This window comes from Geotrypetes seraphini, chromosome 7, assembly GCF_902459505.1.
Source record: "Geotrypetes seraphini chromosome 7, aGeoSer1.1, whole genome shotgun sequence".
NCBI lineage: Eukaryota > Metazoa > Chordata > Amphibia > Gymnophiona > Dermophiidae > Geotrypetes > Geotrypetes seraphini.
The window spans coordinates 93876394-93893460 of record NC_047090.1 but is presented as its reverse complement, the minus strand read 5'-3'; the positions used below and the strand labels follow the sequence as shown (position 1 = coordinate 93893460).

General features: G+C 41.1%; 1 long non-coding RNA gene across 2 annotated transcripts in view; it reads right to left on the bottom strand.

The window, feature by feature from the left end:
* Positions 1–668: 668 nt before the first annotated feature.
* Positions 669–17067, bottom strand: part of LOC117363487 — a 180484-nt gene continuing 164085 nt past the window's right edge. For both annotated transcript variants that reach the window (XR_004540072.1, XR_004540071.1), the window contains one exon: positions 669–961. This is a non-coding gene — a long non-coding RNA (uncharacterized LOC117363487). The remainder of the gene's footprint in view (positions 962–17067) is intronic.

Here is a 17067-nt window from a genome sequence, read left to right as displayed (position 1 = left end):
GATTCCTCACGGGGACAGGTGGGGACGGAGGGATTCCTCACGGGGACGGGTGGGATTTTGGCGGGGACGGGAGGGATTTCTGTCCCCGCGCAACTCTCTACTCTGAACTCACCATACCCACTCTCCCAGAGAGAGAAACCACGCCCACACCCAGCTTTGGGCAAGCTTAAATATCCCGACGCATCTCTCTCAATCGCGTCAAATGCCTACAGTGTAGGCATCCTGCCTCGGGTTGTTTTTTTTAATGTGCATCCCAATTGGCTGCTAGACAGCAGTAGGACGTCTACCGCTGCTTACAATCGGGACGCCCGTTTATAGAACCAGCCCATAAACTCATTTACTTGTGCAGCTTAGTAAAAGGGCCTCTTATATTTCTATGGCTAGCAAAATTTTTCATTCTGATCTACAGTAACTATGAAGCCTCAGTATATGCAGATGTGGTTTTGTCTGAAGAAAAGAACAGGGCTTGCCATTTCATGGCACATAGACCACAGATGGAACTAACAGGCAAAGCTAATTGTGAAGGGAAGCAGCTTTTATTGGAGCTGTCATGGATTGTGTTTCAACAAATGTTTGTGTCAGGGGTCAGAATGATGTTAAAAACGAACTCAAGCTTCCTGCCTGGTTTCAACAATAATAGTGTTTCAAAATCCAGTAACTTTGCATCAGAAGGTTTATTTTTCTTATATATCCAGTTAAACAGTGACACTATTTATTTCTATGAAAATTCACTCCCAGTCCCTGCGTTTCTGCACTCTCTTTTAGCTTCCAAGGCAGGGGCTTTGCACTCTGATTCCCTGATGCAGGTATTCGCCAAAACCCAAGCCGTGTTGGCTTCCTTTCATACTTGGCTTTGCTCCATGTGTGACCTATTACACTGTTCTTGTCCTGTGTTTGGTTTATGTTGCTGCTTCCCTCTGGTCTGCCTTTTCATGAAATGGCACATATCTGAAAAGGAGATCTGATCCCACAAATCCATGTGAAAGGAAGCAAAAAACAAACAAACACCCAAGGATTAATCATCTAATGTTTATTCCAAGAAATACTAATTTAAATATTAATAAGAGACAACATATTGCTACTATAAATCCACTGAGCAAAATGCTGCTATTGCATCAAATGACACAACTCATTATTAAACCTGTTGTTTCTGTGACTGAGTTGTCATTTTTAAAATGACAAGAAATGTCATAAGATAACATAATGTTGGCACCATTGTACATGGCAATGATCTGGCCATTACTAGCAGCCCTATTTTAGATTAGGATGACCAGGTTACCCATTCCAGAAGGGAGACTTTTGGCCAGTCCTGGATTTCTGCCAACCTCATCCTGGTGCATTATGGGACTTGCAGCACTGATTTCAATGGATTACACATATTATACTGCTTTGAGTTGTAAGTTTAAAACCAGGACTGGCCAAAAAGTCTCCCTTCTGGAATGGCTAATCTGGCCACCCTTGTAAGAAATGCAATCACAGTGAAACTCCAGAAGTCTTTGGTAAAGCAGAAAATCTTTTATTTCTTCCTGGCCAGAAAGGGTGTCCAATTTGCATCAAAAGAATGACAAAGTAGGCACACATAGTTCAGTACATTCATTGATTTTATAGTTAGTTCAAACATTTTTGTCCCTCTTGCCTGCCTGCTCATTAGATAGTGTTGGCAGTTCACAACTTATCAGATTCTTTCTTGACTACTTCCTGTCTCTCCGCCCCTAATTATTTCTCCCATTACTTGTATTCCCCAGACCTCCTACTCTATTTACAATTGACCATATTTGGACACTTGCTCCTCCCCTCACATGCTCACCTCTCATGTTATGTACTCAGGCTGATTACTTGAACAATAGCCTTTATGGTTAGTTATGGTTAGACATCAGTTTCTATGTTCACTTGACTATAGGCATTGTGTTCATACAGTAACAAATACTATCCCAGGATGGCCCTCCCTCCCCTCTACTGATTCAACAATATTTTCTTACTGCTATAAGCACAAAGTGTTAAATTCCCTCTACTGGAATTTATAAATTATTACACTCTGCAACAATTAACATCATTCCTCTATTAATAATTATTCTGTTATTTTTTCATTTCCTACACCCTATTTCAGATAGAATGTAGACATCAGAACTGACACATCCAGGTTGGGACTTGTATAATTCCAGCAGTATTTTTCACACAGGATGTGCCAACAAAGAACCTGTTATAAAATACATGCAAGGATGTGTGTGAGAGCATCCATTTTACAAATATAAACATGGAAAAAAAAAATCACTGATGGAAACACAGCTGGGGGCCGCTGCTTTTTAACACATTTATCAGTGATCTAGAGAAGGGAATATCTAGTAACATAGAAACATGATGGCAGATAAAGGACAAATGGCCAATCCAGTCTGCCTATCCACAGTAACCATTATCTCTTCCTCTCTCTCCAAGAGATCCCATGTGCCTATCCCAGGCTTTCTTGAAATCAGACACAGTCGCTGTCTCCACTCCGGGAGAATGTCCTACACATCTACCACCCTTTCTGTAAAAAGGTATTTCCTGAGCCTATCACCTCTTAACTTCATCTTATGCCCTCTCATTCCAGAGCTTCCTTTCAAATGAAAGAGCCTCGACTCATGCGCATTTACATCAAGTAGGTATTTAACCGTCTCTATCATATCTCTCCTTTCCTGCCTTTTCTCCAAAGTATTTTAAGTCTGTCCCCATAGGCCTTATGACAAAGACCACATACCATTTTAGTAGACAATTAAATTTGCTGATGACACACAGTTGTTAAATCTCAAGAAGATCGTGAAAAATTGCAAGGGGATCTTGTGAGACTGGAAGACTGGGCGTCAAAATGGCAGATGACTTTTAATGTGAGCAAGTGCAAAGTAATGCATGTGGGAAAGAGAAACCCAAACTATAGCTACGTGATGCAGGGCTCCACATAGGAGTCACCACCCAGGAAAAGGATCTATATGTCATCATTGAGGATACAATAAAAAAAACCCTCTCAGTGTGAGGAAAATAAATAGAATGTAAGGAATTATCAGGAAAGGAATGGAAAACAGATATGAAAGACATGGGGGAAGCCACTACTTGCCCTGTATCGATAGCATTGAATATTGATACTTCTTGGGTTTGGGCCAGATACTAGTGACTTGGATTGGCCACCATGAGAACGTGCTACTGGGCTTCATGAACCATAGGTCTGACCCAGTAAGGCTATTCTTATGTTCTTAAGTGTTATAAAGGCCTTGTATAGCAATATGGTATGACCTTACCTTGAATACTGTGTGCAATTCTGGTCGCCACAGCGTAAGAAAGATATAGCAAAATTAGAAAAGGATGAAGAAAATGGTTAAAGGGATGGGGAGACTTCCCTTTAAGGAAAAGCAAACATGGCTAGGGCTCTTTAGCCTGAAGAAGAGATATGTTCTCATAGGCTTTTCGGCTGGCGTCATGATTGTACAGGTTTCCGGGTCTCGCCTCATCTGTGTAAAAAGAACCAACGGTTCAGCCATCGTGCTTTCTACACAGACGTAGCAAGACCTGGAAACCTGCTACAATGAAAAAGAGATAGTTCAGGGAAGATATGATAGAGATCTATAAAATACTGAGTGGAGTGAAAAGGGTAGATATGAGATGATTGTTTAGTCTTTCCAAAAATATTAAGACTAGGGGGCATGTATTGAAGCTACTAAGTAGTAGATTTAAAACGAATAGGAGAAAATATTTTTTCACTCAATGTGTAATTAAACTGTGAAATTTGTTGCAGAGAATGTGGTGAAAGCAGTTAGCTTAGCAGTGGTTTAAATAGGTTTGGATAGCTTCCTAAAAGAGAAGTCCATATGCCATTATTAAGATGGGTGTGGGGAAATCCACTGCTAATCACTAAGATAAGCAGTATAAAATCTGTTTAACTCTTTGGGATCTTGCCATGGTGTTAGAGAGAAACATGATAATCATTACCGTGGTGATACTGCGGTTACCATGATAATGGGGACCATGTCAGGGAATTACCCAGTATTGCCACAGTAATAGTAGGCCCATTGTATTGCTGTGGGAACGGGAATTGATAACGCTCAGGTACTGATCAGAAAGTAAGGCAGCTCAGAGCTGTCAGTAAATTTTGGCCACAAATGTGGCACAATGAGGTTAGAGAATCATTTAGCAACTATAGAGAATCACTTGGAGTGCTAATTTTAATACTAATGACCTCATTGTACTACATTTGCATGGCAGTACCGGAGATTGCTAGAAAACTTGGAAAAGACCTCGGTAAGCCATTTTGATAATCCGCCGCTAAAATACTTGCATACTAAATCAGCTGGATCTGGTTTAGCGAGCACGTTAAAGGCAGATTATAGTTTTGAGAATCTGCCCCTCAATCCATAGAAACATAGAAATAGACGGCAGATAAGGGCCCACGGCCCATCTAGTCTGCCCACCTTAATGTCCCTCCCCTACCTTTGCCCTGTGAATAGATCCCATGTGCCGATCCCATTTGGCCTTAAAATCAGGCACGCTGCTGGCCTCAATCACCTGTAGTGGAAGACTATTCCAGCGATCAACCACTCTTTCAGTGAAAAAGAATTTCCTGGTGTCACCTCGTAGTTTCCCGCCTCTGATTTTCAACGGATGCCCTCTTGTTGTCGTGGGACCCTTGAAAAAGAAGATATCTTCCTCCGCCTCGATGCGGCCCGTAAGATACTTGAACGTCTCCCCCCTCTCTCTGCGCTCCTCGAGCGAGTATAGCTGCAATTTGTCAAGCCGTTTTTCGTATGGTAGATCCTTGAGTCCCGAGACCATCCATTCTTCTTTTTCTGAAGCACATCCTATTTGGTTTCTCACTGAAAAGTCAATAAGCCAGGTGTTTACAGGTTAATGCTAAGGATTGCCTGTATAGGTTTCAAGGTTCATGGAACTGGCTGAGCGAAAAGCACTAAGGGCTAGATGCACTAAAGTAAGCTATCATCACTAAACCTGCTTTCTTTTCTTTTTTATTTTATTTATAAGTTTTCAATTATACATTCAAGATGAACTTGTACAGAAAGAGGATTCATTACAAGAAATATAAAATAATATCCATCAAAACCAAAATAAGCAATATTTAACATAAATCTCAAGTCCTCAAATGGATCCAAAATGTAGTTCAAGAGCGACTTTTAATAAGAAAAATAAATATTCCTTTGAGAAATCATTTAGCTATCAAAGAGTAAGGGCATCTATATTTCATTAAGCACTCTTCTTCTCCAGACGGGATAGGGATAGGAATGTCATCAGTTGGAGAGGTTCAAAGAAAACAAACTTCTGAGTTTTAAAATGAATTACACACTTACAAGGATGACGAAGAAAAACGGTGGTCCTTAAAGCCAAAACACCAGGTTTTAACAACAAAAATTATCTTCTACGTTTTTGTGTATCCCTTGCTAAATCTGGAAACATTTGTATCTTATAACCTAGGAATTTATTTTGCTTGTTTTTATAGAACATTCTCAGAAGCCAACTCTTATCAGGAGTAAGTGCTACAGTCAGTAGTAAAGTGGCTGGGACAGACATTTCTCTTTCAGATGCTTCCAATAAAGTTGATATATTCATAGGTTCTTGGTTTGTTCCATGTTGATTGTCCTGTGTCTTATTCGGAAGATAGTAAACTTCTGTAAATGGTGGTAATGAAACCTCAGGAATTTCCAATATTTCCAAAAGATAGCGTTTCAGCATTTCTCTAGGAGTTGTAGCAACCCTAGGGAACTTAATCAATCTTAGATTATTGATCCTGGAAAAGTTCTACAATGATTCAAGTTTCCTTCTTAAACTTATATTATCCTTAATTAATGTCTCTTGTAGTTTTTTGATATTCCTTTGTCTTCTTGGAGTTTATTTATTGAAGATTTAGAGGCATCAATCTCTTGTTTTAAATTTCTAATATCATTATCATGTTTCTTAATTTTCCCTTCTAATTGTTGGGACTGAGAATTAAAATTCTAGCCCAGGTTAGTAATCAGGTCCCACAGGGATTCTAAAGTGACTTCATGGGGGTTTTTGAGATATAGAAATTGTAAGTTCAGTTCAATCTGCTCACCTACTGGTGTTGATCCCCACTTTCCATGTTCAGGCTCCCTTGAAAAAGTTGGGAATCTGAAATCCTGCTATCCGACTCGATATCTCTGGCCTCCGAGAGAGAGTGTTCTTCGTCTCCCGGAAGCACCCCCTCCCGCGGAGAGTTAGTCGTGTGAGGCTGTGGGGGAGGTGCTCTTGCATTGGGGCTCAGCGTTATTTCTAGCCCCAAGGAGACCACTTGCAGCTCGCCTCTCTGCAGCATCTCCAGAGGGAAAATCACTGACACTGCCGACATGCCCTGCATATGTCACAGGAGTTCATCGATGTTGCCGAGGACAGCGGGCCCAGAGCGCCGCAAGGCATTAGCAGCACTCCTGCCTCTTCTCTTCGGCATATGCCCCAAGAATAAAGTTCTCCAAGTACATTTTTTTGATGAGTTCACCGGGCATTCTCTCGGTTAACTTATGCTGCCGCCATCTTGGATCTGGATCGCCCACTAAACCTGTTTTCACAGCTTTAGCAACAATCGCTTTTACAGATTCGATGCACAAAATGGCTTACTGCGTGTTTCCCCCTCGATCACCTATTTTCCAATCCGGCCATGCAAATTAGCTAAAACCTCATGCAAAGTAGCCAAGCGATTGATGCATTAACATTGCTTGGCTATGCACAAACAAAACCCAAAACAGGTGTTTTAGCTATCAGAAAAAAACAAACAGGTCTATCAGTAACTGTGTTACTGACAGGTCTGCCTGGTTTTTTTTTCACTTTGTTCAATAACACAGATATTTTCTGTGCAAAATATCTATCCCATAAAAAAAAAAAAAATCCCCCACTGCCGATGACAGCCCTCCCTAATAACACCCCCCCCTTCTTGAACCAGCAATGAAAATGGCAGAAGGAATGCCTACTCCCTCCTGCCTGGTAAAATACCCCCACACCATGCCCCCACCTGGTCCTGGATGCCCCGCACCACCGACCCCCCAAACCATCCGCTACCCTCCCCCCTTCCTCCCCCAAGAAAGGCAGGAGGGATGCTCACTCTCTCTTGCCATTTGATGCTCCCCCGACCACCCCAACTCCCAGACCCCCCATAACTTTGCTAGACGTTGGGAGCTGGAGGGAAACACGGTGTCTTCAGCTCCAAGGCCCGCACGCAGGGAAATGATGGGCCTTCCCCTCCCAGGTGCACTATGTGATGCACGGGGAGAAGCCTAAGGCCCTCTGATTGGCTCAGATGCCCAAGGCCCTCCCAAGGGGAGGGGCCTTTTGTATCTGAGCCAATCAAGGCCTTAGGCTCCTCCCTCTGTATCCCATGTGATGCATGGGGAGGGCCTAAGATCCTGGTTTGTACAGACGTCGGACCTTGGGCATCTGAGCCAATCAGGTCTTTAGGCTCCTCCCCATGCATCAATACCTCCTCTGGCTTGGGAGGGAGCAATAACTGAAGTTCAGGTGGGGGTTGGGGGTATGGGTGGGGATGCGGGTATTATTCTTTCTTGGGAGGGAGGGAGCATTAGCTGATATTCTGGTGGGGGCGGGGGTGCAGGCACCCGTTGATCGCAGCAACAAATGTCTGCCTGTTCAGAGGGGTTACTGTAGTGGTGGAGAGGGAAGACTAATATAAACTGAGAACCCCATTTTTGGACCATTTTTAGGTCAAAAATTTCTGTTTATATTTGAGTATATTCGGTAATAGAAATATTTAAATATTTCCTCTCTCCTGTCTTTCTTCCAAAGTTTACATATTGACTTTTGCCTGTCTAAATTCACACATCAAATTCTATTAGTCCATATCATGGGAATATCCTTTTACCTTACCCAATACATTATAATATTCAAAATAAAGACATACAGGTAAAATAAATTTCACAACTGAACTTTTTCTCCTAGCCTCAATCTTCAGAAACCATAGGAAAATAATCTATGGGGCTCATAATAAAAAAAAAAAACATATATAAAAAAGTGGCCTAAATGGGTACTTGGACGATCAAAAAGCCTGATCGTTTAATGCCTTAGGCCAAAAGGGGACTTAGACAGTTTTTTTTTATTATGCCCCTCCACACGTATAACTCAAATTATTTCAAAAGTAACTCTACCTTAGCTGGTTTCCCAGCCAGGAAGGATTGCAAATGAATAGGATCAAAGAGCACAGCAATTATTTTCATAATGAATCGAGCATTTACTTGGGAATTTAAGAAAAAATGATTCCCCTATTTCAAGAACTCAACTTTAATTGAAAAAAAGCTTTCCATCTCCTTTGAGTTGATCTAGAGACATCAGGAAAGATCTGAATTGCTTGACCACAAAATAATATTGCTTTCTTAGGAAAATAAGCTTTCAAAATTATTATTTCCTGCTCTTCTGACTGTAAAGTAACTAGCAAAGTTGCCCTCTTAGTGATAACATCTCTGTCCAAAAATTGTGATACATCCAAACAGTCAGGAGAGGTAATATTATCCATCAATTTGATATATAGGAATGTAAAAACTTCCATTCTTCACACTCCTTATTGTGATATACTGCTTAATTATTCAAATCTACGAAAGGCTGCTGATTGATTCAATTGGTGTTTGTGCTAATCTATTAGAGAGTATTGTACAGAGCACACAGTGCCCATAATCAGTGCTACTAAATCTGAAATTTAGTTTTAATGATTCTTGATGACTTAGTAAGCAGCTGAACTGTACTTTTAGCACAGAAAAAAAAATCAATGTGAGACTCTTGAATATTCACTAACTATGCCCAACTTTAATTATAGTAACATAGTAAATGACGGCAGATAAACACCTGAATAGTCCAGTCTGCCCATTAGTTATACCATTAAAAATACTTGATTAAATTAACTTGTCTCTTCTTTGATATTTCTTTTTTTTTTAATTCTTTATTGATTTTTCCAGCAGCCAAAGACATTTTCTACGAATTTCTCCTCACAAATTCTACACTAGGCCCACACAACCTACTGGTAGGTGATCTAAACATTCACCTTGAGCAGACAGAGTAGGGTTACTCCAAAGATCTAATTTCCTTCACATGATTTCTTTGTGCCGCCTCCAGAAAAGACCCACCAAAAAGGCCACCAGCTAGATCTTGTCACTTTTTCCACCAAAGAACCAGCCAATCCCAAGATTTCCTGGAACAAAGCCATATGGACCGACTCGCTATGGTCGGACCACCATTTATGCAGTTTCAATTTCTACTGGCAAGTAAGACGCCCCCCACACAAACCCAAGGTGACAAAAAGACCTAAAAAAATGGTTGCTAGCAGAGGTTTGGTGAACCCAATAGAATTCTGGTCACACTATGACCTATCTTCTAGCCCAGACTTAGACTCCTTTTCGGCAGACTCCTGGACCAACATGAGTACACAAATATTAAACAAAATGGCCCCCACTAAACTAAGAAAAATAAGAAACAAGAATCTGGATGGCTGGTATGATATCGAGTTAGGAAATATGAAACGGGAGTTACGGAAACTTGAAAGACAATGGTTGAAATCAGGGGACAGTGTGGGGAGGTCAAATTGGAGACTAAAATTAAACGAATACAAAAAACTAATAATAAAGAAACGCTCTAACTTTTACGCTCAAAAAATTGGATCGCTAAACACCAATAGTAGAAATCTCTTTGAATTAGTCAACAATCTCTATGACATACAGGCCTTATCCTGTCCTACCCTTGATTCCCCACCATCTGCAGATGACCTGGCTGAATTTTTCAACAACAAAATCATCAATTTGAGATCCAAACTAGCGGGCTCCTCAACTAACCTTTTGGACTACCCGGTTGCCCAACACAAAGATGACCCTAGAGTAGACATGGCCTGGAATAATAACTTCACTACACCATCCTTGCAGCAATTCTCCAAACATTACGCAAAATACACCATTTCCTACTGCAGATTAGATTGCTGCCCCCCAAACATTATGAAAGTCGCTCCAATCTCTTTCAAAGCCAAGCTAATAACTGGCTCTCCTCTCTCTTACTAACCGGTACTTTCCCTGAGGATCTAGGCCAGATTTTGATCACCCCAATTGTAAAAAACCCTAGAGAATCTACCAAACTGACATCTAATTACAGACCAATTGCGAGCACTCCCCTATTCGTCAAGCTAATGGAAGGACTGGTCAACCAGGATCTAGTATTGTATCTGGACAAATTTAGCATACTGCATGACTATCAGTCTGGTTTTCGTTCCGGATTCAGCACTGAAACTGTCATGGCATCACTTCTAAGCTTCCTCCATATCTTATTCAGCCAGGGTACAAGTGCTCTTATCCTGCATCTAGACCTAAGTAGTGCCTTCGATCTAGTTGACCATGCTATTCTGATTGCCTGTCTGGAATCAATTGGTCTTTCAGGTAACGTATTAAAATGGTTTCGGGGGTTTCTGAGCAAACGGTCATATCAAATCTACAGTGACAATAAAATATACTTTAGTTGGGTTAACTCTTGCGGAGTCCCGCAGGGCTCTCCCCTTTCCCCCACATTGTTCAACATCTACCTTGCCTCATTGGGGAACCTACTACATAGCTTAAAGATTAAATTTTATATCTATGCTAACGATATCACCATTGTTATTCTCCTTACTTCTCTGACCTCCGAGATAAAGATTCATCTATAATCCATTCTAAATGAAATCGAACGATGGATGACTGAATTCAAATTGAAGCTCAACACCGACAAAACTAAATTTTTCCTGGCAAGCCCTAATGACAAAATCAAAGACTCCTTGATCTCCCTGAATGGTCAGGACTTCCCTATTGACCACTCCATTAAAATCCTGGGAGTCACCTTGGACCGCCACCTCACTCTAAATGCACACACAGACTTACTAGTTAAAAAATGCTTTTCGGTTCAATGGAAACTCAGAACCATCAGAAAATACTTTGATGCACCATCCTTCCACTTACTGGTTCAATCATCCATCCTGAGCTTGCTCGATTATTGCAATATTATTTACTTGGGTTCCTTCAAAAAAACCATTCTAAAACTCAGAGTTATTCAAAATTCGGCAGTTCGACTGATCTTTAGGCTGAAAAAATGGGAACACATAAGCCCCTACTATCAAAGACTCCATTGGCTGCCACTAGAGGCGTGAATCCTGTTTAAGTTCGCTTGTCTATGTTATAAATCAATATTTTGTCTGGCCCCCACTTACCTGGTTTCCCACTTCAATCTGGCAAATTATCTTAGACCCACATGAAGAATTCATCTGTTCACCTATCCAACAATAAAAGCTTGCCACTACAAAAGATTCTTGGACAGATCATACACCTCGGCAGCAGAAATCCGTGCTGAACTTACACCTTGAATGGTGAGACCTTAGCTAGAACTTCAACAGAACGAGACTTGGGAGTGATCATCAGCGCAGACATGAAAACTGCTGATCATGTGGAGAAGGCTTCATCTAAGGCACGACAGTTGTTAGGTTGCATCCGCAGGAGTTTCGTCAGCCAGAAGCCTGAAGTCATAATGCCATTATACAGAACCATGGTGAGGCCTCATTTGGAATACTGTGTGCAATTCTGGAGGCCACACTACCGAAAAGATGTGTTGAGAGCAGAGTCGGTGCAACGGATGGCCACCAGGACGGTCTCAGGGCTCAAGGATCTAGCGTACGAGGAAAGTCTGAAAAATTTGCGGCTGTACTCACTTGAGGAACGTAGGGAGAGAGGAAACATGATCGAGACGTTTAAGTATATCACCGGCCGTATCGAGATGGAAGAAGAGATTCTCTTTTTCAAAGGACCCTCAGCCACAAGAGGGCATCCGCTCAAACTCAGGGGCGGGAAATTTCATGGTGACACCAGGAAATATTTCTTCACTGAGAGAGTGTTTGATCCTTGGAACGAGCTCCCGGAGCAGGTGATCGAGGCAAACAGCGTGCAAGAATTTAAGAGCAAATGGGATGCCTATGTGGGATCCCTTAGAGGGTTAAGCCAAGGGAACCTGTCACCAGAAGTGGGATCCCTAGGATAGTAGACTTGGGAGTGTGTCAGTAGAGTGGGCAGACCTGATGGGCTATGGCCTTTATCTGCCGTCATCTTCTATGTGTCTATGTTAAATCTTGCCTTCCAGGAAGGCAAATGGAACGACTGGCTTAGTAAGTTTTTGCGCACTCTTCATCCTACTTCAATTTTAGAAAACTATTAAAAACAAGTCTGTTCAATCGATTTGTTAACTAAGAATCTACTCACCACTTCTTATTCAATCCTGTAACCCTATGAACCTTTTAGCTTTCATATTCTTTAGCATGTAAGATTATATTGCTGACTTTGATTGTAGCCTCCGCTGATTGTCCAGCACCTCTTGCTGTAAACCAGCTCGAAATTATATGACTTTGGCGGTATATAAGAATACAATTATTATTATTATATAATTAGTCAATAAAAGCACATTCAACTTACAAATATACATACCCAACCATTTTATCCCCCCTCACCCACCCAATGCTCAGTGAATAACACAAAATACATAGCTTTCCCCACTAACCTTACCCTATTCAAATGAATAATATCCTTCCATCCTCCTCCCACCTTCCCCATATATAGATACTCAAAGGTCAAAAATGGAACAGAAATAGCACCCCTCTCCTACTCTTCCCTGGATGTGTATGAAAATCAATAAAAACTGACTCATAATCAAAGACCTACTATATTGATATAAGATGTCAACGGGCCCCAAACCAATTTAAATAAATTACTGTGCCCCAAACTATCATCATTCATTTTTTCATACCTATAACTGGAGCATAGATTTGCCCACCGGAAAGGAAAATTTAGGCGGTCATAGTTCTTCCAATTGCAGGTAACCATCTGCATGGCTATCCCGGTCATTATTAGGAAAAGACAGCATTTATATCGATCCATAGTGGGGTTTAACATGTAATAATGTTCCACATATGACCGCCTCATACGTCAGTGGAATTGATGATTCCAATATGTTGTTAATCTTACCCCATATCAACTACCAAAAGTTAAGTATCAAAGGACAATAGAACAGATGACCCAGTGTCCCAATGTCTAGATGATAGTGCCAGCATCTATTAGATTTCGAAATGTCTAGCCCAGGGGTGGGCAACTCCGGTCCTCGAGGGCCAGAATCCAGCTGGGATTTCAGGATTGCCCCAATGAATATGCATGAGATCTATTTGCATGCACTGCTTTCAATGCATATTCCTTGGGGAAATCCTGAAAATCCGACTGGATTCCAGCCCTCGAGGACCGGAGTTGCCCACTCCTGGTCTAACCTGTGTAACCTAACCGGGATCCAAAAAGATCTATGTAACAGAAAAAAGCATGTTTGTCTCATAAATGCTGACGCTGTACATCTCATTCTCCAAGTCCAAATTCGTGGCCGAGATGCAGAAATATACTGCTTTATCTCAATGTTCCAAATGTCTCTAAGAATATTTTTAGAGTTTTTATTCAAGAAATCAGATATTCATTTATACCACTGGGCAACCTGATGTCCTAACGAATCTGTCCGGAAGCATAGGACCCGCAAGCTGTAATAGTTTTTTAGATTTTGCCAAAAAGGGAACCCCTTCTGATTGGCTTGCTTCAACTGCAACCACTTATAATTTTGAGAGTTAGCAATACCAAATGTTTGTTGCAGTTGCGAAAACTCAAACATTTTCCCATTTGACATAACATCATCTAGTGTGCGTATACCTGCCTGTATCCATTGCTTCCAGGCGATTTTAGACTTGCCAATTTGAATCTTGGAGTTTAACCCCAAGAATTGAAATGTGGATTTCTCTACTGGAACATCTGTAAATTTATTAATACATTTCAAAGTTTTCCAGGTATCAAATAAAATACTATTGTCCTTAACATATCTGGCAATCTGATACTCAACACATGAAACAATCGTAATGGGGACATCAATTGCCACTCTAAATATAACCAATCAGGGAGATTGTCCTTGAGCTCGGGGAGGATCCAACACATACCCTGACACAGTATATAGGCCTGATATAAAAATTGGGAAAAATTACCCCACCCTCTGCAATTGGTTTTTGTAGGATCCATTTTTGATTGTTTAGCTTTACTCGCAAATGCTGTGTCTATCTTCAGTTGTTTTCCTGTAGCCATTCTAATAACTTCACTTTACCGATATCAGCTGTATCACTTGTCCAAATTTAGCAAAGCTATAATATAAATTGAGACCAGATCAGAGCACCTTCAAACTGTCAGCTCACTTTATAATGAAAATTAAAGTACAGTACTTGGTACTTCCAACACAGAGAGATGATAGCTGATGTTATGTTTCCTTCCTTCACAGATCAAAACAAGACTTTTACCCTTTGCTTTTCTTCCTTTACTTTATCCTCCTATTATAGCAACAGCATGTAATATGAAGCAAGTTCCGTGCACAAAGAAAATCACTGCACCAGGTCCAATAAATTTTTGAGTTGTTTAAGTTGTTTTTCCCCAGTTACACAAATGTGTCCTGCAGGCCGGCACCGTCTAAAATATAGACTCGTCCTCTCCACCTCTCTCCTTCCAGCAGGTTTTGCCTAATACAATAAGCACTTGCAGTACTGTGGAAGCTCAACAGCCGAGAATGGCAGCCATTTCAACAGCTGGGATTGTCAGTCGTTTGAACTGCCGCAACTACTGATTTCCCTTTTTATTTTATTTTTTTAATTGTTTTGAGTTCTTTTAGATATGTTTTTTTTTTTCTTCCCCCTGCTACACAAATGTGTCTTGCAGACCAACACTATCAAATTTCATGTTCTCGCCACCTTCCTCCCTTCACTGCAGCCTTTTCCACCAGCATATTTTGTCAAGTTCATCGAGTACGGGACATCCACCGAGGATAAGCATACCAGTTCTTCACAACAAAGTACCTTCAGCACAAATGTATTATGCAGTCCGGCACTGTCTAAAATGCAGACTTGTCCTCCTTCCAGTGGGTTTTGCCAAAATCAATAAGTACAGCACCTACAGCACTGTGTACGCTCAACAGCCAGGAATGGCAGCTGTTTCAGCAGCTGGGATTGGCGGTCTTTCAAATCGCTGCAACTGCCAATTTCCCAACTGTTCCCCTTTTATTCTTTTTTAGTTATTTTTTCTGTAATGGCCCCACAATTATGGAACACTTTACCTCAGTATATAAGAGAGAAAAATGACCTAAAACATTTTAAAGGCATTCTGAAGAGCTTCCTTTTTAAAGACGCTTTTAACTTATAATCATATATATATATATTTTACCTGCTGTTTTTACCATTTATGTTTCCTTTTACATATACAATTGTAATTCTGCCCTTTCTTCCCTTATGTATCTGTTAGTTTGTATGTTAGTATGTCAAACTTATTTAATCTATTATAATTAACCTAATGTGTACACCTTTTTTCTCTTTATTTGTAAATCACTTAGCAAATTAAATTAAGCGATTCAATAAGTTAAAAATAAACTTGAAAATTCTTTTTGAGATGTTTTTTCCCCCGCTATACAAATGTGTCCTGCAGACCGCCACTCCTTCCAGTGGGTTTTGCCAAAATCAATAAGTACAGCACCTGCAGCATAGTGGAAGCTAAGCAGCTGGGAATGGCAGCCGTTTCAAACCTCCGCCACAACCGACTTCCCAGCTGTCAGTTATACCAAAATGATATTTTGCCTTCAACCTTATCCCTTCCGATGACAGAAAGGAAAATCTCTCCAGGAAGGTGAGTTTGCCGCCAAATTAAATGTATGCTAATAGCGAACTTCAGAGGGAAAAAAAACCAAAACTTAGTCAGAGACCTCTAGGCAGACTGTCCCAACACGAAGTTCATGCCACAATCACTTCACTTCACTGAATAAAAATTGTGAACGACATCTCTCTCTTGGTAAGCAAGCACACCAGGATGCAAAAATAATGAAACTGGGCTGGAAAAACAATATAAAATAAACCAAAGAAGGCATTTGATAAAGGAGCTCAGGAACTATCCCTCCATTCCGACTCGCAGCCAAGCCATGCCCCCCTCTTCTTTGATATTTCTGGGTCATAGACTGTAAAGTCCACCTGGTTTTGCCCTAGATTCCAAATGCTGAAGTTGCCATCCAAGCTCACTCCAGCATATCCAACCATCCTGTTTGTAGGATATCTACCATAAAGTCTGGCCAGTAACATCCTCATGTTCCAAGGTAGTGGAGTTCCCATTGATGCCCGCCCCAGCCCAATCCTATATCAAATCATCACATATGGGACACAGACCCATATGTGCAAGTCTGTCCAGTAATTATAGTAAAGTTTAGGTATTATGTAATCCTTTTGGATCTACCATACGAAAAACGGCTTGACAAATTACAGCTATACTCGCTCGAGGAGCGCAGAGAGAGGGGGGACATGATCGAGACGTTCAAGTATCTTACGGGCCGCATCGAGGCGGAGGAAGATATCTTCTTTTTCAAGGGTCCCACAACAACAAGAGGGCATCCGTTGAAAATCAGGGGCGGGAAACTACGAGGTGACACCAGGAAATTCTTTTTCACTGAAAGAGTGGTTGATCGCTGGAATAGTCTTCCACTACAGGTGATTGAGGCCAGCAGCGTGCCTGATTTTAAGGCCAAATGGGATCAGCACATGGGATCTCTTCACAGGGCAAAGGTAGGGGAGGGACATTAAGGTGGGCAGACTAGATGGGCCGTGGGCCCTTATCTGCCGTCTATTTCTATGTTTCTATGTTTGGTTTTCTTATGCTCCATACTAAGGGTCTACATTTGCTTTAGAACTGTGCCCTAATAAATGAACTAAAAACCTGTGGCATTAGTATTCAGTATGAGCCAAATTAATTTCTACCATTTAATTTTGGCAGCATTTCAGTCTATGCGAACAGACACAGTGAAGTCAGTTTAAGGAGTGGGGAGAAAGAAGCAGGAATTACATCACCAATCATGCTGAAACTGTTTGGCAAACAACCAGACAAGCATCCACCCATCTACCTACTTCTCCAGTATTTATTTGCTATATCTTTCCTCCACTTTAAACCCAGTACCCATCCCTCTGCCCCATCATCTTAACCCTCT